The sequence below is a fragment of the Delphinus delphis genome, chromosome 10 (genome assembly GCF_949987515.2).
Source record: "Delphinus delphis chromosome 10, mDelDel1.2, whole genome shotgun sequence".
NCBI lineage: Eukaryota > Metazoa > Chordata > Mammalia > Artiodactyla > Delphinidae > Delphinus > Delphinus delphis.
The window spans coordinates 89,170,336-89,183,714 of NC_082692.2; positions in this window are offsets into that span (position 1 = coordinate 89,170,336).

Genomic DNA, 13,379 nt, shown 5'->3' on the forward strand with positions numbered 1-13,379 from the left:
TATCCTTCACTTTACTTCCTTATTCTCATTTCCAAGAGTAAAATAATATGGCAAATATAATTCAAACAGTTCTTGGTATAATTTTATGGAAATTACCCATATCTTCAGGGTGAAATTTAAGTGTCTCTTATCATACCCACTTTGTATTCCTATACATTCACAACTCCCATTGACTTAATTTTTTAATTTGAAACAAAACAAAACAAACAAACAAAAACTAACCTAGTCACCTATGTGCTTTCTAGAATGCATGTGTGTGTTTGTGTTTAGTCCTCAGTTACTTACCACATCAGTGTTGCTCTCATAGCCATCATTAGTAATTGGGAGAAGAAAAATTTAGGACTGACACCTTCCAGTGTTAGGCTAATAGCAGAAGGCTTTTAATATAAACCTAATATAAGGTAGAAGATAAATGCAATTTTAACACAATAATCTACTAAATTTATGCTAAGGATGATGGTGGAGAGAGAGGAAAGAAATTTAGCTTTTGAATAAGTCTGGAGAGGGCTGTTGGAAAAAGGTGAAATTCATATGGTAACCTGTCTGAACATATATATTCATTCAAAGGAAATAAAAATGATAAAAGAAGCTAGGGTGTATGTTAATTGCTATGGATAAAGTAAGTGGAAGGACAAGAGAAGGATTTTTTTAAGAAATCGATGAACCAGGAGAAGAAAAGAGGTTGACATTAAGAAACCTCTGTCGTTGTGCATGAGGGATGCCTTTCTGACATTCCCAAGACTTGGGCATTGAAACTCTGTATAGTTGTATAGTGCCTAAAAATACATTAGTTAGACCCTTGCCACTCGAAGCATGATTTGCAAACCATCAACATTAGCATCATCTGGGAATTCGTTAAAAATGAAGACTCTCAGGGCCCAACCCAAACGTATTAAATTGGAATCTGCATTTTAAGAAGTTCCCAGGCACATTAAAATTTGAGAAGCACTGGAGCTGGACTATAAAATGCAAAAACTTGGCCTAAGATACAGTACTCCTGACTCTCCTCATGATTTTAGCCTCTCAAGATACTGACTGTGGACAAAAGACAAACCCAAAAGCCTGGTTTACAGCAGCTTTACATAAACAGCACACAGAGGGAAACGAGTACAGAAGAAAAGAAAACCAGGAGCTCTTGAACTTTCACCTCTTTTCAGAATTCTTAAAAATTCAGACAGCTGTCCTTTTAAAAGGCATTTTCTCTCTGGCAGTTGAATCCCTGTAGTGCGACTTGTGAGAGGATCTCAAAGGCTCCCTCGTGCACAGTTAAGCTGGGCGGTCTGTGTCAGGCAGCGACGGGTCAATTTCCCTGCCATCCCAGCCCACCTGCTTGACGAGCTTGTTCCCACATCTCCTTCAGCAGAGAAGCCTCAGAACCACAGAAGACAGTCAGTGACTTGACACTGACCATAAAATCCTTACAGAAAGTCAATTTACTATTGCACTTCCACACGAAATTGCTATTTCTGAGGTAGGGCTAGGACAGCACTGGATATACCAAGAAGTTTCTTCCCAGAAGCAAAACGCTGTTCTGAAAGTAGTGTTGGGAGGAGGCTGTTCCTATTTCTTGTGGTCAGAATATTCAGATTGTGCCTCTATCTGCCCTGTTGAATACGTTTCCAAATCTCTCAGGCTTTTGTCTCTATCCTACGGCTAGAATTTACTTTACAAAGCAAAAAGTCCATTCAAACTCATTTTTCTCTCCCCTTTACGTGGATTAATTTTGTAATCAATTGAATGGCATGGCCATGCAATATCTATTTTAAATCTGTGTAGGCAGAAAGTCTAAATGGGCAGTGCTAATCTTTTAAAAGCAAAATGAAGTTTTCAGTTTGGAATTGATTAGATTGTTAGGGTATTAAGCCCTTTCTAGTAATTCCCTGCAGCTGGAGGCAGTTAGAAGGAGAGGATGGGGTTTCTGCTTTGTAAATAAATCTTTAAAGTGGACTTGCTATTTCTGTGGGGAATTACCATGGATTTGGTGGTTGGCAAGATTTGGCGTTTTTCTGCTTGGGAGAAGAGCAAGCTAGACCTCAAATCTATATCCTATTTTCCTCAGATTATCAACATGTTTTGAAAAATTAATTGATTCTTCAGCATAGTTAGAATGAAAACTTGGTAAATGTTATATAGGACAATAAAAGTAGATATTACAGTGCAAGGAGGCTGTGCAGATGATTATACAGAAAGAAAAATATGCCATTTAAAAAAATTTAGAATATTTTCATTTATAGAAAAATTGCAAAGATAGTACAGAGTTCCTCTTCCCTCCCAATTTCCCTTACTATTAATATCTTACATTACTATAGTACAATTAATAAGCCATTATGAGTGGCTAAATCTATAATTTATATTCATAGTTCTTTAGTTTTTATCTGGTGTCCTTTTTCTGTTTCCAGATACCACATTACATTTCTTTGTCATGTCTCCTTAAGCTCCTCTTGACTGTGACCATTTCTTAGGCTTTCCTTGTTTTTGATGATCTTAACATTTTTAAGTAGCACTGGTTAAGCATTTTGTGCAACACTGGTCATCTGAGGTATGTCTCCCGTTTTCCACATGATTAGACTGAGATACAGGTTTTTGAGAGGAAGACCACAAAAGTAAAATGCATTCCCATCACACCAGTCCAAGGGTGCACAGTATCCACATGACTTATCACTGCTGAGGTTGACTTTGATCGATTGGCTGAAGTAACGTTTGTCAGGTCCACTGTAAAGTTTCTCTTTCCTCCTTTGTGCACGGCACAGTTTGGAAGGAAATTACTAAACAGCCTGCATTTATGAAGCAGGGCATTATGCTCTGCCTTCCTGAGGTGAAAGGAGAGAGTATCTATATGATTTATTTGACATTCTTCTACACTGAAAACTTGTTTACTCTCCTTATTCATTGATTTATCTATTTATTAAATATAATTAAATCATCACTTATTTCATTTTGGACTCATTAATGTTTACGTTAGAATTTGACTTATAATCCAATACTTTCATTTCGTTACTCACATTGTACTGGCTTTGGCCATTTGGAGATCTTTTGGTTGGCTGCTGGAATACACCATTCCTAAAAGGAGAATGGAACAGAAATGAGAAATGAGAAGGCTGGAAAACAATAGTTGTTGTTGTTGTTGTTTTTAAAGCAAGCTTTTTTTTTTTTAATATTTATTTATTTGGTTGTGCCGGGTCTTAGTTGTGGCAGGTGGGCTCCCTAGTTGTGGCATGCTTGCGGGATCTAGTTCCCCCACCAGGGATGGAACCTGGGCCCCCAGCACTGGGAGAGCAGAGTCTTAACCACTGTACCACCAGGGAATTCCCAGGACAACAATAGTTTTTAAGCCACAACGTGTAGTAAAAAGACCCTGAGATCTAGACAGAAGTTTAGTTTGGAGTTCCTGGTTGACTAGGCTTTGTCAACCACTAGCAATAGGATCATGCCTCAAGTTACTGGTCTGTACACCAGGAATAATATTAATGTTTGGGCTTCACTCAAAAATGAGATTAAAAATACTTTAACCTTCTGTTAAAATAGAATATGAGTCACTGTTGAAACATACTAAGTGGGAATTCATCATGCAAATGTGATATTTTATAACGATATCCAAAAATTAGTAAGCATAACTGACACAGAAATGACTGTAAATCTCAGCATTGCTTTTCCACAGGATTGCTGATAGAAAAACAACAAAAAAGAATAAGAGTTAACTGAGCCAATAGATAGGGAGTCTTTCAGATATCTCAGAATCACGTTAGGCCTGGAGAGCGGCAGTTCAGATTAGCAAACTTCAGAATATCCCACTGTCAGGTCCGTAGAGCAAAGCTTTGCACTCAAAAGAGCTAGGGTTATTTGGTAGCAATTTGCAGTTTGTAAAGCCCTTTCATTATGTTTTGAAGATATGAATCTCAGCCTATTTACACTGATGTGCAAAAACATGTTATATATTTTTAAAGACTATTCATATTTTAATCCCACCAAGAATATGTAAAATTTAACCTCAGTTCTTTTCAAGGTTCCTCCAAACTTAAAATGTGTTGTGGGTACATATGGAATCTTAAGTAGTGCCAAGATGGAGTAAAGGTCAATGAGTCATCGGCACCAGTCAGTAATGAGACAATAATAGCATCAACGCTCATGGTTCTCTGAGTTGTCTATGCCTTTTGCCTCTGTTCATCTCTATGCACCATCTACCCTTTTTCTCAGGTCTTGATGCCTCTTCAGAAGCTCAGCCCTGGACCTACTATCCTCTCTACTTTCACCATTTCCCATCATCTTTGCTATGGTTCTATCTCTGAGGCAAGCACTTTCTTTATGTCCATTGCATTGTTTCTTTTACTGAGGCTAGAAAGAGCCAGGAAGCCCTTTCGGCTGTTTCAAGCTTGTTCCCTGATGTATCCAACCATTAAGCCAATAAGCACAATCTCAAGGAGTGGAAAAGTGCAATATACAGAGAGAGAAAAACAAAACATATCTAAAAATTGCTCAACATTGCTAATATTAGAGAAATACAAATCAAAACACCTCATACCAGTTGGAATGGCCATCATCAAAAAGTCTACAGATAATAAATGCTGGAGAGGGTGTGGAGAAAAAGGAAGCCTCCTACACTATTGGTGGGAATGTAAATTGGTGCAGTCACTATGGAAAACAATATGGAGGTTCCTTAAAAAACTAAAAATAGAACTACCATATGATCCAGCAATTCCACTCCTCGGCATATATACGGACAAAACTCTAATTTGAAAAGACACATGCACCCCAATGTTCATAGCAGCATTATTTACAATAACCAAGACATGGAAGCAACCTAAATGTCCATCAACAGACGAATGGATAAAGAAGATGGGATACACACACACACACACACACACACACACACATACACACACATACTGGAATACTATACAGCCACAAAAAAGAATGAAATAATGCCATTTGCAGCAACATGGATGGGCCTAGAGATGATCATACTAAGTGAAGTAAGTCAGAAAGAGAAAGACAAATACCTTTTTATCACCCTGAATCATTTACTCTTGAAGTAAATTTATTCACAATTCCATAAATGCTTATAATGGCCTTCCATATTAAAAGTAGTATGTTAGGCACTGTGGAGCAGAAGTAGGATCACACAGCTATTTTGATGAAGCACCTTCATTTTATAGATGACAAATTTGCATTCAGAATCATTAAGGATTTTAAATATGATCATAGAGATTGGTAGTGACAGTCAGCATTCATAGTCCAGTTCAAAACTCATTAAATTCTATCTGGTTTCTTTCCATCCGAACAAAACATACCCCTGCACTTCAAGGAAATTTGATGGTGGTTTGAAGAGATAAACAATTGTCAGTAATATCTACAAGATATTGGTATATGTAAAATATCTTATATGAGTGACATGACATGATGGTGAAGTTGAAGGACATATCCCTCCAGCTAGAGGGATCAAGGGCATGGTCAAAGTTGAAGTGAAATTTCATTTACAACTGAGGAACATTTGGGATTTCAGCAAGTGAATGTTTTAGCCAAAGACACTCACAGAAGAAAAGGCAGGCGTAAGAAGTTCCACAAAATCACCCCAATGAGTCAGAGAGTTTGGGTACCATCAGTGGAAGCAGAGAAGGAAATTAAATGCTTCAGTTCAGGGTGAATATCTAAAAGAACATTAAGTAGTTACAGTGGGATGTATGTGGCTGCACAGCATCAAGGACAAGGGGGTTGTAATGGTCTTTAGGGACTTCTAGCAGTTCTTGTTGGTCTCAGATGAACTTGGAGATCTGGAATAAGTACTTTGTCCTGCCTCTGGCTTGTTAGATCTACTTTTCTTTATCTTTTCAAAGCCTCTCTGGATATCTCTTTCTTCCTGACATAGTCTCCATCTTCTCAAGACTTAGTGACATATTTTTGCATCTCTTAGTACAGTTGAAAGAAACACAAGGAAAGGATTTCTCATGAATTACCTATCCCTCTAGAGATGGAGGGGAGACTTCTGACAAACTACAACTTTCAGAGAAATTATATAGTCCCAAGTATAATTATTTTCCTCTTGGGAGGAAAAACCTGAATATGTTCATCAAGTAAAATAAAAAATTGAGATCCTTTGTCATCTGATTAATGCTGTTTTAAAAATGCAAATGATATGTGCTTAGTATTTGAACATGGGCTCCATTTGCCCCCCGTTTTCTCTTTTATTGTCATGCTTTTGCAAAACCAAAATTACTAGAATGGAAGCTCCATGAACGAAGGTGCATTATCTATTTATCTACCTTGTTAACCACTATATTCCTGTGGCCAAAAATATACCTTGCACACAAGGCCAAGTGATAATTAAGCTGGCTGTTTTTAGCTCAGTCTGTATTATATTTAATGCTTTTTTTTTTTTTTTGCGGTATGCGGGTCCGCTGTTGTGGCCTCTCCTGTTGCGGAGCACAGGCTCCGGACGCGCAGGCTCAGCGGCCATGGCTCACAGGCCCAGCCGCTCTGCGGCATGCGGGATCTTCCCGTACCGGGGCACAAACCCGTGTCCCTTGCATCGGCAGGCGGACTCTCAACCACTGCGCCACCAGGGAAGCCCTATTTAATGCTTTTTTGTGAAAGTCTGAATCTAATGGTCTAATCAATTGTTCAGACAAGAGATACATAAATTAATTGAATTAGATAATCCCAGTGATCTCTCAAAGATTAAATAACAAAACTATAAATGTACTCCATTAGAGATTCCTTCATACAACAGCATATTACAGCGACTCTGGAATTCAGTTAAATGAAGAAGCAAAACGTGGTATTTGATGGCTGTACAAGTCCTTTATTGTTTCAAATACATGCCAACACCAAGCACATCATTTTGATTTTATGACAAGATGCAATACCCAGCCACCTGTGAAAATAAAATATATTTTTCAAATTAAATTTCTTTCTAGCAAGGTTTATTATGCATATTCCCTTTGTTGTCTTATACTAGCCACAGATGTTACATGTCAGGCATGATGAAGAGAATATCTTTAGATTTTTTTTAAAGGGAGTTTGACAAGGCAGACTGTATCACAAAGAAAGGATTTACGATGAATAATTATGAAATGTACTGACTATTCTGATTCATTTATATCAGGACTGAGGTTATAGACAACTAAGAGAGTAGTATAATTAAATGATCAATCAGAATTAGTCTAATTGCATATACAAAAATCAAAATAAGGTGCTTCTGTTGGTTGGGCTGAAGTTTTTCAGGTCAAATTGACATTTAACATAATTAATTTCAATTCCTTAAATCAGGACATGCTTAAGATAAACACTAGTTACAAAACTAATGGCTACAGAGGGGTTTGAAATAACATAAAAGTAATGGTAACCATAGTCTCTCTCCCACCTTTTTCCTCTCCAGAAATAAAGTTTTCTGTTTCTGATTTTAGGTTGTTATGAGGGCTATCTCTATAAAAGGGTGGGCCAACAAGAGATTATTTTTTTTCTACTTGGGTGTCTGAAAATGTCTTTTCTTTCTTCCCTTTCTCCCTCCCTCCCTCCTTTACTTCCTTCTCAATCCTCCCAAATTTAAATTTATCTGTCCATAACTTTTAGCATTCACAATAGGTGATGAGACTTTGATGCTTTTCTCATTAGTAGTGAATTCGCTTTTCTTTTCTCAGGACATTTTTGGGACTTTCTTTTTATTTTTAATGTTATGAAATTTCAAGATAACATGTCCGGGTTCTTTCATTTTTTTTTTTTTTTTTTGCTGCATGCTCTGGGTTCAATTCTGAAGGTTTAGGTCTTTCTTCATCTCTGCAAAATTATCTTCTATTATTTCCTATTCTTTATTTCTAATGTTCTCTCTGCAATATTGAACCTTCTGAGTTTGTCCCATTTTTGTATTTTTTTCCTTTCCTCATATATCGTAAGAATTATTCAACTTTATTTAGAAGTTCTATTGTTAATTTTTGACAATTATGTTCTTACTCTCTAAGAGAACTTTCTTGATTTAAAAAATTTATAGCATGCCATTCATTTTTTATGGTTGTAATAGGTTTTAAAATCTTTATAGTTTATAACTTTAAATTTTTTCCTATAAATTAGGTCTGTTTCCTTTAAAAAAAGCTTATCTATTTATTTCTCTTGTTTCTACTCTTTCAAGTTGCTGCTTTTAGTGATCTTTGGTTGTCACTTCATACTTTAAAAGGACAGTGATACTGGCCACAGATTCCCTAAAATGCTCAGATAAGAAAAGAACCAGTGTCCTCATTAAAGACCTTACCTTTTCCTAAGGAGATAATCCAGTTCTTTTAGAGAAGAGTCATTGGCTTTTGGGATATTGTTTCCTTCATGGTAAACATCTTTGCTGTTTACCCTCTATGCTCCTTTGGGAGAGAAAATATTGTCGAGCTGTGACAATTTATAGGACCTTCCAATTAATTTCTGGTTTCTCTCCCATTGTGTTCCCAAACTTTCAGTACCTGATTACTCTGAAGTCAAAGGCTGGAAAGGGGTTTTGTTGGGCAGATTCTCCCACTTCTAAGGAAAATAATTTTTCTACCTATTCTACCCATTTTACAACACCTCGAAATTTGTTGAAATGTTTCCTTTTTTTGGTATGCTTTCTTTTCCTTTGCATTTCTAAAGTTATTTCCATTATTACTTTTTTTTCCAGTGGACTCTCAGTAGTGAAGTAAATATGTAAGTCTAGTTTACCATATTGTACTCAAACTGGGAGTATGCTTTTAAAAATAAATCCTGTATGACAACTGTTTACAGATCTAAGAATCTAATATCCGTCTCCTAATAACCCTCCATATTTACTCAAAAAGTTTGATTTTCTCTTATTTCCTAACCGAGTACTTTTAGACACTCATATTTGTAGGGTCAAGATTATCTTTATAAACAATGATGTATCTAGAATGGATCTATTTGGATTGACTGTATTTCTCAAGTTAGAATTGTTAAAATTTTATATGAAATCTGTGTAGCTTAAAATGGTAAGCTAGTTTGACACAGGCCAGTACTCACACTAAAAATCAGTAGAAAAGAAACGCAAACTTACTCTCTCACAGTTTCCACTATCAGCACAGATTATATGGGCCCCTTGTTCAGGGTCTCCAATGTTGAAATCAAAGTGTCAGCCATGGCTGTGATCCCATCTGAGGCTGGGGGTCCTCTCTTAAGAATGTTCAGGTTTTGGTTCTGTGTGGCTACAGGACTGACATTGCTGTTTTCTTACTGGCTATTGTCTGGGAGATACTACAGGTCCTTAACATATGTCCACAGTTTCTTCCCATGTGCCCCCCCCTCATGGTCCCTCTCACAACATGGAAATTTGCTTTGTCTTCAAGGCCAGCAAAGAGCATCTCCCTTGCTTTAAATCTCTCTGACTTCCCTTGTCCTTGAGCTCTAAATCCAATTTTAAAGAGTTTGTATAATTAGGTCAAACAACCCTGACCTACTCATCTGATTTAGAATGAATAAGAATAAAACCTCTTTTGATTAATTTAAAATCAACTGATTAAGGACCTTAATTACATTTGTAAAATCCCTTTGTCATAGAAAATAATATAATCAGGGGAATAATACCCCATCGTAGTCACAGTTCCCTCTCTCATTCAAGGGAGAAGATTACACAGGGCATATACACCAGGGGTCAGGAATCTTGGGAGCTGTCTTAGAATTCTGCCCACGGCACCAGTAGACAAGTCCATATAATCAAAACAAAGAGAAAGAAAAATAAAATAAAACAGATTCCCTGGATAACTTCCAGATATTTGGATACACAGATTTTTAAATACCAGTGTTTTATATACTAAAAAATTGTGTAGTCATAAAAATGTTTAGTAGAGAACTGGAAATAGGATTGCCAGATCTAGCAAATAAAAATATAGAATTTCAAGTCAAATTTCAACTTCAGATAAACAGCAAATACTTTTTTAGTAAAAGTATGTCTCATAAAATATTTAGGACATACTCATACTAAAAATTATTTCTTGCTTATCTGAAATTTATATTTAACTGGGAACACTTTCTTTTATTTGGCAACACTAAATTTAAACTATAAAATAAATTAAAAATTTGAAATGTAAAATATAAAAAATATAATTAAGGACTCAGATTCAAAGAACAACATGTTAGATACAATTGACAACAGGATTAATGAACTGGTAAGTAGGTCAGAAGAGACATATACTGAAGCATTAAGAAGAAAATAAAAATAAGGAAAAATCCAGAAAAGAACATAAGAAACACAGGGCATGGGAATAAAAGTCTAAAATATTTATTATTGTGGTCCCAGATGAATAACAGAGAGAGAATGGGGAGGAATACTTAGGCACTGTTTTCTACATACCAGGGACCATGCTAAGTGCTTTACATGTATTAACCCATTTAATCCTTACAACAGTCCAGCAACATTATTGTGTCCATTTTACAAATGGAGATAAAGCAAATCCCACGAAGTCACCCAGGTAGTAAGTGGTAGAGCCAGACATTAATTCATTCTCTTAATCACTATGCTATACTGCTTATCTAAATCATGAGGAAACCAGTGTTAAAAATAAATTTTTGGCCACTGTTGTTTTGTTTTTACTCATAGGAACTGTAGCAAAAGAATCTTGATCCCTACTGCAAAAATATAAGCAAGTGATTTCAATAAAAAATTATAAGCATTGATGTATTTGGGTTACTAAGGGAACAAGGAGGAGGGAATTTGGTCAATAAGAAGGATTTGTTAGTAAGTTCCTGTAGGAGATGACCATGAGCTGAGCCTCTAAACCAAAAGTTACGTTGGTAATTCTAAGACTTGATCATGCATTAGAATTGGCTGGAGGGCTTGTTAAACTGCTAAATGCTGGATTCCAACCTCAGAAATTCTGATTCTGAGGTCTAGGCTGGAGCCATAGAATTTGCATTTCTAATAAGCTCCCAGGTGGTGGTGATACTGTCAGACCTCATTACCAACCAGAGTTAGGTGGAAAAGAACAAAGTTCCAAACACAGGGCAAGAAGAAGGGTTGAGTAGAAGATTAAACACTATTAGTATAGTAAAGTCACACAAGAGAGAGGTGAAACAGAAGTCAGATTATAAAGCACCTTACAGTCACGCTTAGTGGTATGGATTTAGAACATAAAAATGCAATAAGCCAGCCTATAATTCTTTTGAAACCTCAAAATTTTATTCAAATGTAATAATAACAAAAACAACAAGGCTTGATAAGAAAAAAATAGGGGTTTTTGTGTGTGTATGAACATTTTGGAACAGAGGGTCAGAAGAAGCTAAAAAGCTTGCATTCCTAGAGTCTTGCGTGTACAAATATCTGTGCCTAACAATGGTTATGTCTTGCCTCTTTCCTCCCTTTTCCTTGAATACACACAAACTTACTCTGAGTGAAACTATATCTGCTGATCAGGTCCATCTGGCTCAAATAAAATGTTGAACATCCTTGCCAAAAGCTTGAAGAGAATAGTGTTGCCCTTCTAAGTCTGGTGACATATTTTTATTTATGAAGATGGAATCACTTTGCATGAAATTTGATCTGGACTTGAATACTAGATTATGAGACGGGGTGCCAACAAAAGCAGCATTCCATGTCTCAGGTAGAAATGTAACCTGCCACCCCCTTCCCCAACCATACTTTCTCAATCCCTATGTACGATGTGCAGGTGCGTGTGCCCATGCACATACCACAAACTGAATTTGACTATTTTTCTTTCTGACTCTACTGATTGGGTATATGATTAAATTAGTAGACATGACTGATGTTTTCTTTTTTCCTTGAGTAGTTACAGATTTCTTATTGAGAGAACTTTGAGCAGACATTTAGAAACTACAGGGTTTTTTTCCTCCTGTCTTTTTCTTTGTGTCATTCTATCTTAATGTTTCAAAACTGCATTACACTAAACTATGCATTTTATACATACAAACGATTTGAATAAATAATGTGTATGCATTCTATTGTTTAATTAATTAATTTAGGAAAACCATTTCATTTAACATGAGAGCTAATCTCAAACCAATACAATCTGGTTTCTAACATTTTATCCCCTATAGTTGAGACTGGAAAGCATTCCAGTACATTCCTTGGACTCTTCCAACATTTGCCTGCTAGAAATGGGAGGGTCTATTTAACATCTTATCTTGCAGTATTTATCACTCATAAACCAGAAACAACTTAAGCCCTATGGAAGTTTAAAGCAAACCTTTATTTAACATTTTCTGTGTCAACATTTTTCCAACTTGACCTGCCAAGCGGATTTCATAGCAGATGACCCTGGAACATGAACAAGTGTTTGCTCTTATGTCTCAGCCATTAGTGTTGAATTAAAGACTACAAGGTTTGGACCACATGGCAGGCTTTGGTGCCTTATGCTGCTAATGCTGGCCAAGAACAGGAGCATCTGAATATTTATATGTTTATTCCTGTGGAATACTAAGAAAGCTTTGGACAGTTGACAAATATATGCCTATACCACTAAACCTAAGGGAGCATCCAATTCACTTGCAGGCAGCTTTTCATGGATATGAAAACCATGTTGACGCTAAAACAATGTCATATAAACTGTTTAAAGATAACTATCCTGGAAACTCATTTTTCTGAAAAAAAAATCCTTTCAACTAATATTTATGGCAAAATATAAGATTTGTCTGTGGAGTGGTGAGCACAGTGGCAGAATGCATTTAGATTTCCTGCACAGTCCCCATAAGTATAAATTACACCAGCCTCTTTACATGTGTTATCCCATTTTGTTCTTCTAATGACCCACTAGAGTGATAGCTAATACTACCTCCATCTTTAACCTTCACTGCAATCTAGCCACTCATGTGTACTCATATGGCTGTTCATGTTTATCGAGGGGGCTGGTGTGGCTTGCCCATAGTCTTATTCTACCTTCAAATTTAAGCTCAGAAATGTCTATTATTTCTTATCTTTACAAACAGCAATTTATCTTTAAATCAGTTTATCTTCTGTCCTTCCTTTGGCTACCACAATAGACACTTGATTGTTCTCCCTGCTTCCAAATTTCACCCCCTCTCAACTTATTCTCCATTTTTAAGCTCTCGCTGATAAAACTGCAGAGACTTTTTGAACATAGAAACCTAGAATGACATCTGAACTACCTACCATGGTCTAAAAAGCTCTGCATGGTATCTCAGGTTGCCAGATTAAGAAAAGAATTATATATGTAACAAATATATATATATATTTATATGTTACAAAATTTTATGTTTTAGACATTTATAAATTATATAAAATATATAAGTATAAATAAATATAACACACACATAGATATATAGTCAGTCCACTTGTGCGTGTGTATATCTATTTACATATATATGCTGGATATATAGTTTATTCTCATTATTCACAGTACTTATGTTCTATAAAATTGCCAACAACACTGAATTAGCAAATA